The following is a 14,003-nucleotide window of genomic DNA, read 5'->3' on the forward strand; positions in this document are numbered from 1 at the left end:
AGGCGAGCCCTGGCGGTCACTTGTGAACAGGTTCAGGGCCCGTCTCTGTAGAAAACAGGCCAGGTGTTTCCTTCTAGAGCAGTCAGACGGTCACGGGGCCGAAACTGGCTCCCCTACTCAGTTCTGACCTGCGTCCCAGCCCTCGGGCAGCAAGTCCACTTTCTCCCGGCCCTTAGAATTTCCCTCTCTAAGTGCTTTTTGCAAAAGAGATACAATTCCAGTGATCTGAATACGGTTTGTGGCTAGTTACAGGTCAGCTCGGCCCAGCTGCATCCACGCCGGCGTCCCTGGACCCTGCGGTCCTCTGCGGCGTGGGGACGCTGGCCTGTTGTGAGTCTGTCTCTTGCTCAGAGCCATTGCACAGGTGATTTTACCCCCTTCAGTGTTTCTGAATGGCACCACGTGGCACATAGTTAGAAATAAGGATTTGCCAAGAAGCTCCATCATCCTTGGAAGATAGCAGTTGACGAATAATAGTCCATCCTCACTGCCGCTCAGTGTTTCAGTGTAGAAGCCAAAACCAAGTACGTCTCCCAGGGGCCAGCTCTGCCGGGTCCAGTGTTGAAGCATGTCCTGAACCCGTCATCCCGACCTGACAGTGCTCAGCCATTCTGTCCTGGAAACTGTCCATTAGAAATAGTTAATAAAACCTTAGAATTCTGCACTGATTGTCTTCAAAATGGGACCTGAAATAAGCGCCATAAAATCAGTTTTGCTTAAATGAGCTCATTTAAATTTCCCAACCTCTGGCACATAAATGAAGAGATTGAATTAATATAGTTTATTACTCTACATTCTGCTTCTTAAGTCAGTTACACATTCAGCTGGGAAGTCACCACTTATGCCAGGTTAGCTATGAAAATTGCCAGATTATTTGGTTCTGGAGGGAGAGAGAAAGACTTAATTTGTCTCCTCTCACCTTCCTGGCCGCACCAAACAGCAGTGGCCGTGAATCACCTCAGCACAAACATCGCAAGCTCTTCAGTAATATTCATACTCAACCAAGACCGCGTTAAGAGGGGAGCAGAGGCCAGCGCTGGGAGCACGCTGGCCCGGGCTGGAGTTCCAGCCATGCTCACTACTAGCTGGATGGTCTCAGAAGAATCATTTCTGCTCTATCTCTGCCTCGTCTTCTGTGGACAGAGGCTTCCAGGGGGATCCAGCGGGTTCATGGCTAGAAAAGGGCAGAGCATGATACCAGCGCTGGGGGATTGCTCTTACTTATTACATAACAGTTGCGTCTTTTATTCGCAGAGAGCTGTCATCCCAGCAGAACTCAGGCGGGCTATGGTGTAATTTCAGCACAGTGTGTTTTAGACTCCACCCTCCCGGAACACTGGGGCACTCAGTATGGTGCTTGAGTATTGTTGGAAGCCAAGACTTAGAAGAGAGTTGAGGAGCAAGGAAACACTTTTCTTACATCTGAAGGAAGAATAACAGATACATAGGAGGCACTCGGTAAATAGCAGATGGATGGATGGATGGATGGATGTGTGGATGGATAGATGGATGGTCAGAAGGATGGATGGTTTGGATGGGTAGGTGGATGGATGGATGGATGGATGGATGGATGGATGTGTGGATGGGTGGATGGATGGATGGGTGGGTGGCAGGCACTGCAACTGGAAGAAATAAGGACCTGAGGGCAGACTAACCTGGGCTCTCTGCTGTGGATGAGCTACCTCACCAGGATCATATTGGCCTCCTGGTCTGGGGACCTGCGCAATACAATTCTACTTCACGTTTGAATTGTGAGGAACAGCTCCACCTCTCTTTAAATAAAGTGCAGACTGGCTTCAAAGGACATTTTCCTCATCTGGGCCACGTCTCATGCCATTCATGTAAAACTGCTGACTTAAAGGAGTTGCTTTTGATCCATCAAGAACAGACACACCTAATGCAATTTCGCAATTTTTCCGAGAGTAAGTGTCTTAATTTGCAAGAGAACGATGTGATTATACTTTTAAGTAATGCTGCAGTTATATTTTAAGTCACCAAGATGGTATCGAGTGACTCCATGAGGCTCAACCGCGGGAAGTCCCAGGGAATTGCGCGAGCTGGGAGTTCTGTTCTAACGGCATTCTGGGGCCATGTCTGTGTGTGTGGCAAATGTATTTTCGTCAGAATGAACGGGATCTCTGACAGGGAATTTTGCGAGCAAAGTGCAGAAGCAGGCGGTTTTCATTCCAAGTACCCGGGAGAGCAGCCCCAGCCCGTGCGAGCGCAGGAGGTCGGCTGTGAGAGCCATCGTCTCTCCCCTGGACAGTTTCTTCTCAGAGAGTGTGCTACGGCGAGAGCTTTCTAGCTCTGATCTTTGCTCCTCCCGGGACAGCCTCGCTTCTTGACTTCCTCCTACGTTACCCGTAAAAGTGGGAGACTTCTAGACACCCAGAGGGACCTGCTGAAATGCAGTGCAGGAGTTGAGTGTGTTGTCCCCGAGGTTTCCGTGAAAACGCCTGCGAGCGGGGGCACTGGGCCTTCTGTTGGAGCGGCTGCCGGTCCTCTCTCTGCACCGGGGAGCCCGAGGTCGGAGGCTGGGCGGTGGCTGGGAGCTGGGCCCTGAGCCAGGCTGCTGGGGTGCGGGTCCCGGGCCTCAGGGTGACATCTTGGGCCTGGAACCAAACACCTTGCCGCCCGCTCTCCTGTCTGCTCCTCCATAAAAAGACAGAAGCAGTGCAGACCGCGCGCGGGCTTGGAAGCACACGTGAGGTGGGTCCAGCCTCTGAGAGGCCCCGACCCTGCGAAACGCCGATCGTCTTAGTCGGTCTCACCGCCTAAACAGAGCCTAGCCTCGGGCGGGCTCACACGCAGGCGGCCCTCTGGATTCTGTGCCGCCAACGCGCACCTCTCCCGCCGGGCTGTCAGCGGGGGCTTTCCCCTCCGGGGGCGCTCGCGAAAAGGCCTCTGACCCCGAGGGTTGCCCCTTGTCCCGAGAACACGCCGCGTCCTCGGAGGGCGTTCCCGTCCCCACCTGGCGGGGTCCCCGGCCCAGCGCCTTCCCCGGGCCTGGCGGGGACACGCCGTTTCTCTCCTCCTTCTGTTGGAAGGCACTGCGAAGACAGCCCCTCGGCCGCTCAGGCAGCCGGACCTTCCTCAAGACACGTTGTCTTCAATAGAAATGTGTGGCTACACGTTCGTCTCGGCAGACCCCAGAACTAAGATGAGCAGGGGTGGCGGGACCCCACAGTGAGTCTCCGAATCAGAGTCGCTCCAGCAGCCCCGGGCATTCTGCGGCCAACCTTGAAAGCAAAGCAGAAAACTCTCCCACCGCGCTGCGTGAGGGGCTTTTGCGTGCTGCCTGATCATCGCTTTGCTTTTGCCTAACACTGAGCCAAGTGCTGAGACAGACGTGAAAAAGTAAACGAGGTGCTTTCTGCCCCCCAGCCGCTCAAAAGCCCTTTCCCGGCCACAGCACGAGTGAGGCTGGCGTTCTCCGGGCTTCTCTGGCCGTCGTGGTCTGCGAGGGGGCCGTGTCTGTTGACAGGCCTGGCTGTGCCCACAGACGGAGCAGCTCTTCTGCCCCGCCTCACCCCAGGGCCCCGTGTCCACTCAAGGGGGCTGCATGAGCCGTTGGCACCGTACCCTCTTTTATTATTGCTACTGTTTTATTGTGAGATAATTATAGATTCACAGTCAGTTCAAAAAGAAGTGCAGAGGGTCCCATCTCCTCTCCAGCCAATGGCTTCCAGTGACAGCGTCTTAATAACTAAAACAAAGCGGGAAATTAGCATTGGTACAATCCCCGCATCTCGGCTTTTGCCAGGCGTACAGGCTGTAGTCGCCCGAGATCAGTGGCTCTAACACGGAGTGGCAGACCTAGTTTTGCTCCCTCCGATCACGGAGCTTTGTTTTATTAGAATTCCCCCAAATTTCCAGTTCGGCTCCTCTAGCCGTGGCGGCATCTTTGCTCTGACCGACCATCGGCAGTGTTGCGTTTCAGGCGCGGGCCCGCGGCAGCAGCCCTCCCTCAGGTGTGCTGTGAGTGATGCCGTTTTTCCCACCAGAACAGGGTCTGGATGGCCGCAGGGGCCGCGTGGCCCCTTCCACAGGAACCGCTTGCCGCATTCGGTAAACCCCTAACTTTTCTTGGCGTTGTCTCCTTGTCCTCTGGTAACCTGATGCTAAGATGAGATCTTCCTGGAAAATTCAGATGCCACCGAACTATCATTGTAGAAATACAGAAATAACTACTTTCTGTTTTCAGATATACTCTTCTTTATTGTTTGTAAACACAGCTCAAGCTTTTAAAATGTCATTGAAAGGAGTATTTCCCTAACATTGTTTTTGGAAATGAGAACTCTAGAGGATCTGTACAGAGCCCGGTGCACACACGTCAGGCTGTGGAAGTTAATGCTGCCGGAGCCCAGTCTGACCTCACCTGGGCCCAGTGTGGGCTGGTGACCGGCAACAGCTGGGAACATTTCAAGAAAATTATGACCAGAGCACCTGCCAGAGAAGGGTCTTTTTGCTCCTGCCAGTCTCGTTCTCTGGTCCGTCAACTGTCATCCTGGATCTGTTTTGTCTTTAGAATCAACCTAGATGTAACCCAGCCCACAGGTCGCATGCGTTGGCTTTCTCTCCAGAGTGAGAGTGGCTGAGGGCTGAGTACTGGCTGGTCCCGTCCAAACTATGTTGTCTGTGAGTAGCATCTTGCCTCTTACAGTCAGGGGTGAGTTAGATGTTAAGTTAGGGTGTAAAATCCATGAGTACTGCTATTTCATTGTCTGTCTTTTCACACCTTGCCACAAAGAGAAGTCAAGCCATTTAGAGACAGTTCCTCATTTCTAACCGTTTTCTGTTTAACCGTTAACTTCGTGGATGTTAAAGGCCAACAAATTGTCAGCTACCGTCGCTCCTATAACTGAAGCTGTCAGGACATTTTTTTTTCAGAGTACGTTTTTTAGCTCCTAACGTATCTGTGGGCTAAACGAAAATCTGTGGAAGAGAAACAGTTCGGGTGACCCTGACCCCCTTCCTCCCAGAAACCAGGTTGTTGGCATCAACCTGGCCAGCTTGCACGGTCCGTGTCGGTCCGCCGCTTCTTGGGTCCTTTTCATCAGCAAGGCAGCTGGTGGACTCTGCCCGCTCGTTGGACAGCGGGTCCTCTGAATGCGAACAAGGCCGAACGCCTGATTTTCTTGTCACTTAGGCTTCTGCTGATGGGGGCTTGGTGTGACGGTGTCGGGGCCCCTCTCTCACCTGGTGATGTATGGAAGGTAAGTTGGGGCGGCTGGGAGGATGGAGATGGAACACGCTGTGATTAAGGGCGCGCTCCTTCACACATTGATCCCCCGCGCAGAGCGAATTTCAGCATTTCTAATAAAACCATAGATCGGGACCTTTTGCACCCTTGGAGCGTCTTGGGCTCTAAGGCAAGACCCTCTGTGCCCTGCGCCTGCGACAGCGTCCTTGGGCAAAAGTCTGTAATTTAATTGCCTGAAGAAAATCCATTTTTTCCCTGTTCCCATTTACTCTGATCATTTCCTCAGAATTATTCTTAAACTTGGTTAAATGGGTCTTTTCTCCTTTCTTCTCAGTGGTGCCCTGCTTCCTCTCCAGGAGTGTACCATTAGGGGCTGAAACCTAATCTAATATCTCACGTGTGTCATTTCCTTTCCCCAAGCATCCACTCTCTTTGGTTACATTGTTCAGTGAAGTCATCCTCTTTATCCGTTTCCAGGCTGTGACATTTACTTTGAATGATTCATTTATTTGGGGTCTTAAACCATCCTAGAATTTAAATTTGCATTATATTTGAAAGACAAACAAAATCTTGGTAAAAATGATGTATGGCTTTTGGCTGAAACTGGCATGTGTTCCCACCTTGATTATCATGGAATTTCGTCCATTTGTTAGGGATTATGAAATGCCAGCCCCACCCACCTATGGAGTACTCCTCCCGTGGGTGGCAGGCACCAGGGAGGAGGTGAAGGAGGCAGCCCTGAGCCCTGAGCAGGGGCTCCTCCCAGCAGAATCACCACTCCCCCAGGGCTCTGTGACCTGCTCTCTCCTGCCCCTGCAGCCCTCCCCTGCTCTCTGGCTTCTGGAAGGAGGGGGTTCCCAGCGTGCATCCTCCCCGGCTCCTCCGGGATCGGCTCCAAGCCGGTGACTCAGCGACGTCGTCTCCAGCCCAGACCTCTCATGCCCGGCTTTGCTCCCCTGACGCCTGCTGGGCCCCGGCCTTGCCTTCCTGGTCCTCTGCACCTGCCCACCTGCCACCTGGGCCAGGATCCTTCCTGGAGTGGAGTCTCGGCGTCTCCTCCCACCCGCTCCTCTGTCAGCAAGAGTGAGCATCTCTTCCCTCCAGCACTGCTCTCTCGAGGCCCGTGTCCTCTCTCTGACTAGTTCTCCTTCCTCTAGCCTCTCTCCCTTCTACATCCTTCCACACATGTCCGCCCCCCCCATCATCCCTCAAAGGCAGACTTGACCTTGCTGGTTTCTGTTTCAGCACCTCCAGAGGTTCCCGGGTGCCGGCCACCACGGTGCTCCCTCCACCCCCGCGTGACCAGCACCTCACGGCCTGACCTGCAGGGAACCGCTGTGCCCTCTGGGTCCCTCTGACTTGTGTAGGTGCCTCCCCCCACCAGGTGGTGACTTTGTGTCTGTCTTTCCAGGTAGGTTGTGGATCCTGTGAGGGACAACAGTATCCCTTTTAGATCCTGGCCCCTCCTGCGCTAGAAGGACCCCTGGCACACGGACTGCTCCTCTCCAGGGATCTCCCAAGAACACGTGATCCAGGGACCTTCTATGAACACGTGATTCCAGGCTCTTCCGTGAACACGTGTTCCGGGGCTCCGCGCTCTGCCAGGCCACCTTTCCGTTTGGCCTGGAGTGTGGTCAGGGAGGACCGTTTTGTTAGGAGGCCGCCCCCACGATACACAGCGTGCACCACGTACTCACAGGCCTTCGCAGGGGGACAGTTTCCACTGAGGGATAATTCACATACCGTATAATGCAGTGGTTTTCAGTGTAGTCGCCAGATTGTGCTGCCATTACCGCTGCCCAGTTCCAGAACATTCTCCCCCAAGAGATCCCACACCCGTTGGTAGTCGCTCCTCAGCCCCTCCCCCCGGTCCCTGGCAGTCACTGATTTCCTGTGTCTGTGTATTTTCTTATTCTGGACTTTTTATAAATGGGTTCCCACAGTGTGTGGCTTCTTCCACGTAGCGTAGTTCTCAAGATTCACCCACCTTGTAGCATGTACTTTATTTGTTTTTTTTGTGAACATATGAACAATTTTCTGTCGTTTGGATAAAGCACACTTTGTTTATCCAGCCATCGGTTTCTGGACACAGGCTGTTTCCACTTCGGGGCCATTTGTGAAAGATGCTGCTGTGAACGTTCGTGTGGACGTTTCAGTGTGAACGTGTGTTTTCGGTTCTCTTGCTTATACGCAGGAGTAGATTTGCTGGCTCGTGTGTCTGGCGTTTGGGGAAGCTGCCCAACAGTTTGCTACTGCGGCCGCACCATTTCAGGTTCTCACCGGTCTCCCTGTGCCCCGCCACCGCCTGCTGCTGGTCACCCTCGTCTTCTTGATCGTGACCGTCCTGGCAGGTGTGAGGGGCCTCCCTCTGTGGCTTGGCGTCCACTGCCCTGGTGGCTCGAGAGGCTGAGCGTCCGTCCGTGTGCCTGTCGGCCGTGTGTCTCTCTTCTTTGGAGAAACGTCTGTCGGCTCGTCACCCATACTTTGCTTGTGTCGTCTTTTGGTTACTGAGTTACAAGCGTCGTCGTGTTCTCTGAATGTGCGACCCTTACCAGAGGAGCAGCGTGCAGATGCTGTCCCTCACGCTGTGGGCTGTGTGTTCACTTTCTTGGCAGAGCCCTTTGAAGCACAAAAGCTTTTTACTTTGATGAAGCCTAGTTTTCCTATTTTTTCACTTTGGTGGCCTGTGCTTTTGGTGTCGTATCTCAGACCAGGAAACATTGTAAAGCCTTATCCTTTGATCAATGTTCGAAACACCACCCAAGACGTGAAAATGCACTGTCGTCATCCTCTGCATCCTCTGCTTCAGAAGTTCCTGGTAGCAGGACCAACAGAAGAATCAGCACACTCGTTCCCTGGCTTTAGGGAGCGGTCTTAGCCAGTCCTTCTCAGAGCTCGGGTCGGCCACCGTTGACTCGGCTTCTTACGAGGATTAACCTTTGTCTGTGGACGTAGCGTTCCTCCATCCACCGCTGTCCTAAGTGGCCTCCTTGTCACCAGGCTTCTGCGAGCCCAGGACCTGTCCCTGCGTGAGGAGTGTCCGCCTTCTTTTCTCCATCTCTTCTGCCCCCCGCCCCCACCTCTACTCCATCTCCTCTTCCCTCCAAGTGGGGGGACCGGCCAGCCCGTTCTCTGTCTAGACCATTCACGGAATTTCCGGTCATGTCACAACTGCAAGGAACTTCCCACCTTTTCCACTTGCCCAAAATATACGTGCCATTCACTTCTGAAACTGGCAAAGCAGAAGTATAAAATATTAAGACGTTTGTCCAAGCTCGTTGACTGAATACAGAGACATAGGGCAGCCTGGACTCTTCACACCCGGGGGCGCCCTGGACTCCCCTGAGCGCTGGCAGACCTTCTCAGGGCGATCTAGAAGCGTGTTTCGCCCTTACCTCAAACTATCCAGGCCTCCGGTGACCCAGCTCCAGACAGCCCTGCGCCCCTGCCCCTCCTGCTGTCCCTGGGGCTCCAGTCTCCTCCTCCTCCTCCTTCCAGCTCAGGCTTCTCTGGGCAGGAAATGCTCCTACCCCCTCAGAGCCCCATTGGTTAGCCTCTTCCCTGCACCTCTGCACAGAGCCTCCCTTCTTGTCCCTGTGAGCTGCCTGGCGCCGGCGTGAGCACAGTTGTCCTTACTCCGGGGACACAGGCTGGGCGAGGGCGGCTCGCTGTCCCCAGGCCCGCGTGCGCCGGACGTGGCTCTTGAGCAGAGGGGGACTTGCTTTCTGAAAATGGCCGAGCCACGCAAGATCACGTTTCCTGAGGAGAGTGAGGTCATGTCCAGGCAGGTCTGTGGAGGACACTGAGCGTTCTCCAGCTCAGCCCGTTTTGTCATTCCTGGTGCCCAGCGTTTCTAGCAGCGGGTCTCTGTAGAAAGATGTGCTCCTTCTGGGGCGGTTCCCGCAGTCCCGGGGACGGTGTTGCTGTTTGAGCTCTTTAAATCCCATCTGTCAGATTCTCCACGACGTTCTGAAAAATTTGAGCCCTAATGTTTTGGCCTATTTCTGGGTTTTCCTTGGCCTATTTCTGGGTTTTCCTATGTCTGAATCAAATGGACTGTTCCAGCATCGTTACCCTTAACAGCCAACCTTTCACCTTGTACGTCCCCCTTCGGCACAGGGAAACTCGCCCTGCCCTCCCAGTGGGTGAGACAAGATCATCGGATTAGTCCATACTTTGTTCTCTCCAGGGGCGCTTTTTCACTATGAAATATTTCACACCTACAAGAAAACATATGACATTTACCCTGCTGTGGGTACCAACTAGTGTATTTGAGACCCTACCGTGTGCCACCTCCTGCCCCACCCAGATCACCCTGGTGACAGCCTCACTGCACGTGTGTCCCTCAGCAGTTTCACTTTGCCCTTCAGTCACTTGCTTTTTTTCATTGAACATGTTTTGAGTTTCATTCATCTAATACACAAACCTGTGTTTTTCAGTGCTGTATAGTATTCCACTGGGTGGTTGCATTTATTGGTAGGCATCAGGAGGCCACCTCCTCCAAGGCCATTTTGTTGGTGTGAGTTGAGTATGGTGTCTACTCTGAGGAATATGGAGATGGTCCAGGCAAGAAGGGCTTCAAGGGTTGATAAAAGTTCAGTCTGTAATAGAGCATCTTTTAAACAGTTCTCTTTTTTCCATGACTTAAAAAAATAAGTGGAGTTATTTCAAAATAGGAGTTGTTCCAAGAAAGAGCCTGAATAAGTAAAAAGAATGCCATGACTGTTATTTTATGAATTTATAAAGGCAGCGTGGTCTGTGGGTATCAATGCAGCTTAAACCTGTACACTCAAGTTTCGGTTATAGGTTGATTTATATACCCATGCATATTTAAGTCAGTTGATTTACTCTCATTTGGAGTTTAACTCCCATCCTTGAAAAAGATCTGGAGCTTAACCCCATGTGTTTTAGAATTGAAGATATTAGTTGAAAGCAGTAAAGGTGAGAAGATGGGGGTTCTAGTCCCAGTTGCACCCCTGAGTAACTGTGACTCCAGAAAATCACTTGAATTCTTTGAGCTTCCATTTCCTGATCAGCAACACGGAGACCATGGGACTTGCCCCAGTTCCTGAGGGTCTAATGTAAAGCCCACCAAAAGCCTGACCAGGGGTTCCCCTGGTTTATCCACCACATTCTTTCTGGAAGACAAAACCATAAGCCCACCTTGAGGGGTGGGAGGTGCAGGCAGTCCACGTTTCGTGCTTCTCCTGCGTGCTGGAACCTGGGTCGGTGCTTCTTTACGTGATTCCATCCAGCCTCCCCGCAGCTCCGAGAGCAGATGTCAGCATCCGCACCGCACACAGAAGGCGGTGGGGCTGGGCGGGGCGGGGCGGGGTAGGGGCTGGAATTCAAGTGCAGGCCTGTCTGCCTGCAAAGAGCAAGCCCCTTTCAGACTGCCCTGCGGCGGCTGCCGTTGCTGAAAATTAAAACAAATAATAATTTAAAAGATAATGATAATCATCAGAATAAAGTTGTTGGGGGCTGGGTCCGATTCTCCGGGTCGGGCCTCCAGCAGAGCCTCCCTAGAGAGTTTCAGAAAGCTGTCTTGGTGGTTTCTGATAAAAATGTAAACAGCTAAGACGTACGGCCTCTTTATTCAAGTCGAGGAATATTGGTAAGTGATAAAAATTCTTACATGAAAATGTAGGCAGAGGAGATCACTTGAAAACTCAGAAATATCCAGAAACCAAGATGCGCTTCTAGTTAGTGATTTGAATGTTCTCTGAGTTGAGTAATCGGGGAAACTCCCTCTTTAAAAAGTGCTTTACTGTGCGTGGTATTTAGTGAGCTAGTAATTCAGGACAGAATTTAAGTCTCACGTTTGTTAGTGGACTTTTCTGAGAACAGAAGGGCAACGACTGGTCTTGAAACAGGTGTTGACTTTGTGTCCAGATGCCTCTGTCATCAGTCCTGGGACCTGCTTTCGGTCACAGGTCCCCGATTATCCACTCCTGGTGTTGCTTCGGCATCCAGTTCACATCTTAACAAGTCTTAGGCACGAGGAGAAGAACCTTGCAAAGCATTTGATGTCTAAATTATAAATGCCTTTCTTAATAGAAAGCAGCCAGCACGGCAGCCATAAGGGTGTCAGGTAAGAAAAGATCAGAAGACACCGATCCTAGTCGCCCTGGCTAATAGCTCTACCGACAAACTCAGTTAAGATCCCAGAGCTACATTTTTTAAAGCTACCAAAAAAAAAAAAAGATTTTAGCACGCGTGGGCTTCTTGGCTGTTTCTGAACGGTGCCAGAGCTGGGTGGTGTTTGTTTTCTCTTTGTCATGGTGTTTACGCCCCCTGGCTTGGGCCACGAGTGAAAATGCATTAAATGATCTCCAGTCCCTAATGGATGTTTGTCTAAGTGACGGCTCCCAGCTCAGCGCTGTTCAGCTCGGGAACAGTGTCGCCAGCCTGGTGGGAGTGTGTGCTCCGGGTGCCGTTGGGGACCCTTCCACAACACTTCCTCCTCTCAGACCCAGCTTTGGAAGCTCCTTTCGTGCCCGTCTGTCTCCGCAGGGCCTCCACTGAGGAGTCCGGCCATTAATATTTATTGAATCCGAGAATCTCAGACCTGGATTATCCCCCGCTGTGAGTCTAGTGCTGGACTTGCTCTTAGGAGCCCAGGCCTCTCATCATTGACAAGGACAAGCTTGTGGACAATGGGAAAGTGCCACTCAGGACGAGGATGGCGGGCTGCCCTGGGATCCTGTGGATGGGGGTGCACAGGGCACCCCTTCATGGCTGACGGTGAGCTCGGTCAGCACCACGGCTGCTCCTCCAGATGTGTGGCCTCGGCTGCGTCCTGTTTAGCAGAGCACACCCGCACATCCATTTCATCAGCGTCATCCTCAGCGCTGTGTGCGGGTGTCCAGGCACAGCAGGGCCTTTGGGGCCCAGCAGGATGGGGCTGCAGAGGCCGCCCTGTGCCGACCTGGCCGCCAGCACTGAAAGGGGGCCTGGATGCGAGCGCTGACAGCGGCCCAAGGCTCAGGTGGTCCTCGGCCATGAGTTTAGCTCGGCTCTTTGAGTAATTTGTCACGCCTGGCTCGGCCCCTGCTGGGCCCGCACGTGCCAGCTCGGTGTCAGAGCGCCTGTCCGCCAGCCGGCCGCTCAGGCCCGGCGTCCTGCTGTTCGCGGCCCAGCGGCTCGCAGGGGCCGTGCTCAGAGGGCCGCGCACAGCGACAGCCAAGTGCTGTGCAGAATGAGCGTGTTCGTAATGAGATGTGAATGGCATCAGTGGGTCCCTCCAGACCCAGGCCCGAGCGGCGACGTTTGGCAGCCGGTCCATAGGAGCGAGTCCCGGGGACTTGCGCCCGCAGAGCAGGCCCCCGCGGCCCAGGCCTCCGGCTGCTGTGACCGTCCATACAAAGGATCATCCTTCACTGGGGGCCACTTTCAAGTCTTCAAACTCATTTTCCTGTTTGAAAGTGGCATAGAGCCAGGTTGAAAAGAAACTCTGGAATAGCACCGCCCGGGAGAGCTTCCCACGGTGACAGGCGTGTTCTGTACCCGCGCTTGGGGGGCCGAGCAACTGAATTTCGACTTCTTCAGTCAATTTAGATTGAAATGTAATTTCCGATGGCTCCTGGCTACCGTGTTGCTCAGCACAGCCCTTGGTGCCTCTGATCCCACAGGCTGGAAGCCTTTCTCTGAATGTAATTGAAGGAAGGGGAGAAAGAACCTATCCTGAGAAATTCATGTGTGTACTTTGACAGAGGAAGATAGAAAAATATTTTCCTCTTTTAAAACACTCACCAGGAATGGGTGCAGGTCAGTGGTAGAGTGTGTGCTTAGCATGCATGAGGTCCTGGGTTGTTCAATCCCCAGGACCTCCGTTGATATAAATACATAAGTAAGTAACCTAATTACCTCCCCCCCAAGAATAAACAACAACATAAAACACGTGCCTACTGACCGCCAATTGACATAATTTTCACCAACTTATGTTTTGAAAGAGGCCATTTTGAAAAGTTAGTTTTAAAATACAGTGAGAAATGCTGAAATTACTTTCGCCTCTCCGGAGCGGCGAGCAATGAACGGGGTGGTGACCCGCACTGCCTGTGCTCCCGGAGAATTAGCACGATTTTGCAAAACGACTAAAACACGTGTGTTAACTTGCATCGATCACGAGGACGGGGGAGTGAGGACGCCGACTTCCCGAGCGTTAGTGCGCGGAGCCGGGCGTGCGGTGCTGGGTCCTCTGTGGGCCGTCCTGACGCTGTCCTGCCGTGGGACGGCGTGGTTCACCCTCCGAGGAGACAGAAGCCGCACACGAAGGGGGAAGGTTTGCTTTCTGCCCGTGAAAGGCTGCCATGCGCAGGGGTCCTATGAGGGCAGCTGGGAAGTGGCTCCAGCGGGTTACGCTCGTAAGTCTTATTGGTGGCTGGTTTTTGATTACACATTTGAATGCGTGTGTTCCAGACTGCAGTTTTAATTAAAAGGCAATAGTCTTTCTTTTTTTTTTTTTTGCTGTGTGCTCCCTGCTAGCTTCTTCCCACTTACTAGTTCTTATTCTCAGATGCTCATGGCCTCTCGGCTTGAGGCTCTGGTGTGCCCACCTGGGAGCATGCCGTCCTGGCCTTCCCTCCACCCAGTGGCGGGCACCGTCTTCTGTTTTAAGCGTGTATCACCAGTTTTTGCCTGAAGTAGCGATTCGCGTTGTCAGCAGGCTGAGAAGAGCGCTTCATTCACGGAACAAAGAAGGGACAAGCAGCCCTACCCACGGCTGTGGGTGGAAAGGGGTGGGGCCCCGGTCACGCCTCTGTGTGTGTGTGTTTGTTTGTCCCAATCAACCTTACGCTCC

The 14,003-nt window shown here is 52.9% G+C and overlaps 1 protein-coding gene across 1 annotated transcript in view; it reads left to right on the plus strand.

The window, feature by feature from the left end:
• The window catches only part of RALGAPA2 (Ral GTPase activating protein catalytic subunit alpha 2), a 266,689-nt gene that overhangs the window by 231,559 nt on the left and 21,127 nt on the right, over window positions 1-14,003 (plus strand). The window lies entirely within an intron of this gene.

This window comes from Vicugna pacos, chromosome 19 (assembly GCF_048564905.1).
Source record: "Vicugna pacos chromosome 19, VicPac4, whole genome shotgun sequence".
Taxonomy (NCBI): domain Eukaryota; kingdom Metazoa; phylum Chordata; class Mammalia; order Artiodactyla; family Camelidae; genus Vicugna; species Vicugna pacos.